Source organism: Octodon degus, unplaced genomic scaffold (assembly GCF_000260255.1).
Source record: "Octodon degus isolate 3935 unplaced genomic scaffold, OctDeg1.0 scaffold00011, whole genome shotgun sequence".
Classification (NCBI taxonomy): domain Eukaryota; kingdom Metazoa; phylum Chordata; class Mammalia; order Rodentia; family Octodontidae; genus Octodon; species Octodon degus.
The window spans coordinates 14,393,904-14,400,260 of record NW_004524587.1 but is presented as its reverse complement, the minus strand read 5'-3'; the positions used below and the strand labels follow the sequence as shown (position 1 = coordinate 14,400,260).

The window sequence follows — 6,357 nt, the reverse complement described above, 5'->3', positions numbered from 1 at the left end:
AAAGTTTCTAATACTAGGAGAAGATATCATACAATGTCTTTTAAATAAATTGTAAGTCAAAGATACAGTATAAATGTTAGAACAAAAATTAAGATTAAGCAATATTCAGAAAATTAAATGTTTCAAAACAATTAAACTAAGAAAAAGTTTTCATGATAGCAAAGAAGTACTAAGAGTAAAACATAAGATAAATACTGGAATGGCAAGTAAATTACCAGCACTTCTAACAATTTGAGGATAGGATATTGCACAAAGTTCTAGTGTATTGTGGATATGCATAATGACCATGACAGTTACTGGTGGCTAGGTGTCACTTGTGGAACTACTCAGACTTTCTATCCATACTCAGTGTTGGCCTTAGAAATTTCATCAAGTTTAAAAGTTCAATTCAGTTGGATGTGGTGGCATGCCTGTAAGCCCAGCGTTCAGGATGTTGAAGCAGGAGAATCTTTGTGAGTTCAAGACCAGTCTTGGCTACATAGTGAGGTGTTTTTTGTTTTTTTTTTGAGAACAATGTTTTGCTGTGAAGTTTTAGGTTAGCCTTGAACCCACTAGGAAGCTCAGTCTGGCCTTGAACTTGCAGTGATTCTCCTGTCTCAGCCTTCCAAGTGCTGGGATTACAGATGTGTGCCACCATGCCCAGCTACATAGTGAGTTGAAGGCCAGCCTGAACTATGTGGGGAGACCTTGTCTCAGAAACAAACTACTGGGGGCCTGCCCTGTGGCTCAGTTCTTTTAAGTGGCTGCTTCAACAAAGCAGTCAAGCTCAGGTTGCTGTGGTTCAATCCCCACAACTCAAGCCAGCCAAACCTGCCCTGAAGGCATTTGGAACAACAACAACAACAAAAAACTACTAAAAGTTCAATTCAGAGAGTGCTTCCTTGGGCCAGGGAGATGGCTCAGTGGAATAAGTACTTCCTTGTCAAGCACAAGGGCCTGAGTTCAATCCCCAGTTCTGCCAAAAAAATAAAAATAAAAAGAATGCTTCCTGGGGCTGGAGAGATGGCTCAGTGGTCTAAAGCACCTACTTGGAACAAGCTTGGCAAAGCACAGGGACCGCGGTTCAATCCTCCAGCACCACATGCCAGCCAGCCGCGCCCCCTGGTGGGCTGAGCTGGCCACACACACACACACACACACACACACACACACACACACTAAATGTTAAAATAAAAAAAAAAAAAGAATGCTTCCTTTAGGAATAATGCCAACTGCTGCCATTGTATAGTGCATACCTGAGTTCCAGTCATACTACATCCACCATCTCTGCAACAATCATATGATTCCCATGGGTGCAATTTTCACATTTTATTTATTTTTTATTTTTTAAATTTTTATTTATTTGTGTGTGTGTGTGTGTGTGTGTGTGTGTGGCCAGCTCATCCCACCAGGGGGTGGGGCCAGCTGGCATGTGGTGCTGGGGGATTGAACCGCGGACCCTGTGCTGTGCTTTGCTAAGCTTGTTCTAAGTAGGTGCTTAGACCACTGAGCCATCTCACCAGCCCAATTTTCACATTTTAAAGATGAAGCTGATGAGGTTAAATAACTTGTCTGTGGTCTCACAGCTCAAGGGTGGCAGGCCTGAGATTTGAATCCAGGCCATTTGACTTCAAGGATTTTGACTTTTGCCCCACTGCAGCCTGCTTTCCTTTAGATTTATTCCTCAGCATGCTGTTGAAATTTTGGTTTCAGTGCTTTTGAGGTTATGGTCTGTGGACACACTTCTCCCTGGCCTGTGAGGTCTTTGAAGATGGTGTATATATGTATCAATACAAACTCTGCACTGTCCAGACTTAGTGTGTGACAGGCACCTACCTGAATATTTGGATTGAACAAGAGCACGATAAATAAAAACTGGGATCCTCCTGGTTTTTCTTAAGGGAAGCACCAGTGATTGTGGGTAATCCCCTAGGAAGGGTACCAAATGATGGCAAGCAGATGGGGCTTCTGGCCAGCAGGGAGTGTTCTCTTCTGGGATCTGGACTGTAGAACTAATCAGGGACCCCACTGGCAATGTACCTGGGAAACTGCTGGCCAGTGCTATCTGTGGGCTCTGGGAGGGGAAGGACATCAAGGACCCGGACTGTGTGTGTACTTCACGTATTGGGGCAAATACAGGACTCTTGTAAGAAGAGGTGAGGTGATGTAAAAGGAAATGACTTTTTAGTTTAGTTCAGTTTAGTAGGTTTTTTGGTGTACTGTGCATTGAACTCATGACCTCTTGCTTGCCAGGCAGGTGCCCTGCTGCTGAGCTATATCCCCAACCCAAGGAGATAACTTTAAGAGGAGAAATATGAGTTTTCATCTAGTGCCTGAGTGCTATAGTGCAGAGAGCAATATTCATAGGGTAGACACATGCTGCCAGATGTGAGGAAGGCCTGTGTGAGGATGAGAGCCACCTTGGAAAGCAAGCTTCCTGTCATAGACGTCCCAGAGAAGCTTGGAGGAGCTATTTCTGAAGAATGACACAAGTGAGTCATCATCTGTAGACTCATACTGTTAGGGTCCTCTTGCATAGAGTTGCTGTTCTTTCCTTGACATGAAAGGTCACATCCTTGGCCTAACGTCATTACCTTTGTCAAGAGTTCTATTCTTAGAGGCAGGATGTATGAAGAGGCTCTTAGAAGACTGATGAGAGAGTGATGCCATCAGCAGTAGTGCCATCTGCTTGGTTCAGCAGCCTGAATTGGCACCACCCTCCTCCACTTGGGTAGTCTCTGAGCTATTGGTGAGCCTGGGTGACTGCACAGGAACAGGTAGGCTTGAGAAGAGGCTCTCACAGAGCCTTGTTCTGGAGACTAAGTGCTGCCAGACAAGTACAGTGTTGGTGAGAAAGAAGCCCACTGTGCCACTGCCTGGCTGATAAGGACTGGTGAGAAGTGGCCTCTCAGGGATAGGTATCTGGGCAGCACCGGTAGCCATTCATCCATTTGGGAACAAAAAGGAACTTGGGGGGCAGCAAGTTGGGGTACCACTATGTAGTTCTGGTTCTCATTGCCCTGCAGTAGGATGAATACCCAAGGTCAGAGTTGACATTTGTCTTTTTATTGTTACCCTGAGTTTCTCTTCACCTCCTTCTCTTACCTCCCCCACAGTGCAACTGTAGCAACTGCTACTTTTACTTTTTTTTTTTTTTTGTGGAATCGGGAAATGAACTCAGACCCTTATGCTTGCCAGGGAAGTGCTTATTCCACTGAGCCATCTCCCCGGCCCCTACTTTTACTATTGTCTCCTCCTCTTCTCTGGTCCTTCTTCTCTCACTCCTCTTTCTTTTCTCCCTTTTCCTCTCCTCCTCCTCCTTTTTTGATTTAAAACCTTTTCAAAATGTTTCTTTGACAAGGTTCTCACTATGTAATTGAGGTTGGCCTTGAACTCACTGTGTAGCCAAGGCTATCCTGGAACTCACAATGATCCTCCTGCCTCAGCCTCCTGAGTGCTGGGATAACAGGCTTGTGCCACCATACCTGGGCTGTATTTTTTAAAAAATTATAATAGGAATTTATAGCATGCTGTGCTGACCCCTGTTGTATGTTATGAATTGGTGCCGAAAGAAATGACAAGAAGACTTGATGAATATAGCTTTAGAGGTCTCACTGAGATTAATCTCTCTCAAAGTGAGCCCTGAGACTCAGAAACATCTCACATTTATTGAGGGCTAAAGGCAGGCTAAGGAATGTGTATATTTACATTGGTGAACACAAACTACTTTTTTTTATTGATTTTCACCATTTACCTAACACCAGGTTTACACAAATGTTAGGTGATAACATCCCAAGCAAGGGAACAAAGAACAGGGCACCAGCAGGAGAAGCTGTTTTCTGTAGCCTTGAATCCCAGCTTTGCGGAATTTACAAGTGAGAGAAAGCAACTCCTTTGGGCTCTGTCTGTTGCTCTCTGCTCTCTTGGGATATTAGGCTTTTGTTTCATATCTATGGTGATTGAGACTTGGCATTGTGGCCCAACTCTGTAATTCCAGTGCTTCAGAGGTTGAAAACAGGAGGATCACTACAAGTCTGATCTGTGTAGTGTGACCCTGTAGACCCTGTACTAAATGCATTAAAAAAAAAAAAAACAACCCAAAAAACCAGGAATTTAAATAAAAACGGTTCTAGGTGTTTGTATGTGTATGTATGAGAATGAGACAGATGTCCAGTGGCCGTGACTCATCCTCATGTCAGACACTGACAAAAGAATATACAAAAGGCAGTACAGGGCTATAGGATAAATCCTGAGAGTACTTGGCTGACTTTATCAGACACAAAAGTTACATTTCTTGGTATATAGGTCTTGCTATATCTTGGTCTTAACCATTCAGCAGAAAAGTATAAAAATGTGGTATATAAAGTAAATCCATATTAATACGATGAGCTGTAAAAGGCTCAAGTCAATAACTTCTGAGGATAACCCGCTAATATTATAGGCTGCTAGACAGTGTTAGATTGTTTAGTTGAATTCAAACACCTATAGTATTTAGATGCCAAGAGATTATTCAACTCTGACAGGACAAAAAAACAAAAAAAGAAGGAATGCTCTAGTGTTTTACCTTTTGGTAAGCACAATGACTTAGAGAAAAGAATCATTAGCTTCCATCCCCCAAATTACTGGATAATGAAAACTCACATTTGTTATTATTTATGTTGAGTACCTGGTCCCAGGTCACTGTCATTGTCACCTCTCTGCTCACTTATAGTATTTATTTCTACTGTAAATTCTCATTAATTTAGCACTGTGATGTGATTATATTATGAATAATGAATTTAATAATCTTTGTGTATCAGCTAACAAGAAAAAGTAGTTGTCAATAAAAAAAAATAAAAATTAAAAAAAAAAAAGAATGAGACAGATGTCAGCTGGTTGTGGTGGTGAAGACCTGTGATCCCAGCACTCTCCCTGGGAAGCTGAAGTAGGAGGATCACAAGTTAGAGCCAAGCCTGTGCAATTAGCTGCTTAGTGAGACCCTACCTCAGGAAAAAAAAAAGGTGGGAGATGTAGCTTAGTTCAATCCCCAGCATCCCCTCACCCCCACATAACCTCCACACCAGAGAGGGAATGAACTAGTGAGCAACAGTGTGAGAGAAGGAGGGAGACAGACAGACCAACTGACCGACCGACCGACCGACCGACCGACCGACCGACCGAGACTAGTCTCACTGTCGCTGTTTTTATCCAGACTGATCCTGAACTCTGAACTCCTAGGCCCAAGGAATCTCCTGAAAAGCTGGATTCTTTTCTTCTCGTTCGTTTTTTCTTTCCTTTTTCTTTTAAATTTTGAGACAGGATCTTGCTGTGTATTCCAGGTTAGCTTTGAACTTACTATGTAGTTCCTTGAACTCATGATCCCCTTGAAGCCTAGTCTCATAATTGCTGGAAATATAAGCATGCAGTACTATGACTGGCTCCCATGTGTCTTTTCTTTATTTGATAAAAGGTCTTGATATGTAGTCCAGGCTAATCTTGAACTTACAGTGTTTCTCCTGCCTCAACCTCCTGAGTGTTGAGGTTAATCATGTACCACCATGTCAGGTCCAGGCTTCTACTTCTTAAAGTCATTCTAACACTTGCTCTGGAATGTTGAAGATAAAAGGAGAAGAAGAGGATGTAGTGTGTCCTGGTGTTTTCCAAATGATGGGGATTGGCTCCTATGAGGTATGGGCATGCAACCTGGTTTATGTATGCTGATTCTTCTATCTCGCTTCCTGACTCTTCTATTTTCCTTTCTGAATGTCACAGAACATAGCTAGGTGAGCAAAGATAAACAGCTGATCAGGAGATGTGGGTGAGCCAGAGATTGGATATGTGTTTGGGCAACAGAGTAAAGCGTGTTCCTGACTTACACACATGTTCCTATCTGGGAGAATATTTATATGTCAGATTCATTTGTAATCTGACAAAGTGAGTCTTGCACAGTACACCTGTGAATGTTATATATTACATCTGTGAAAGTTCGAGTTAGAAGTGTTCATAGTCAGGGACTTACTTTATAGGGAGGCAGGTAACATGTTCCTGGCTTAGATGTGGATTTGTCTGGATGCTTTGATTGTCTCACTTTACTTACCTCTATGGGTGCGGGCTGCGATAGACCCATTGACTTACCTTTGTTCTCCTGCTTCCGGGGTCAAAGGATGGCTTTTCTATCTCTATCTCAATAGCTGATAGCACAAGAAAACACAAATTTGTGTACAATTCTTTGTTATGAGCCACTCCTAGCCCTTCTTTTCCTGCCTGCTTGTGACTGCCTGGTGTCAAGTGCTGTATATGGTGCTCTTTGTATGCTAGGATCCCAAGAAGAGAAGCAGATAATCCCATACTTGTTTTATTTTATTTTATTTTATTTTTTTATTTTTTTATTTTTTATTT

General features: G+C 42.4%; 1 protein-coding gene across 1 annotated transcript in view; it reads left to right on the top strand.

Annotated features, from left to right (window-relative positions):
* Pskh1 (protein serine kinase H1) overlaps positions 1-6,357 on the top strand; it is a 39,276-nt gene that overhangs the window by 24,478 nt on the left and 8,441 nt on the right. The gene's annotated exons all lie outside the window — the stretch shown is intronic.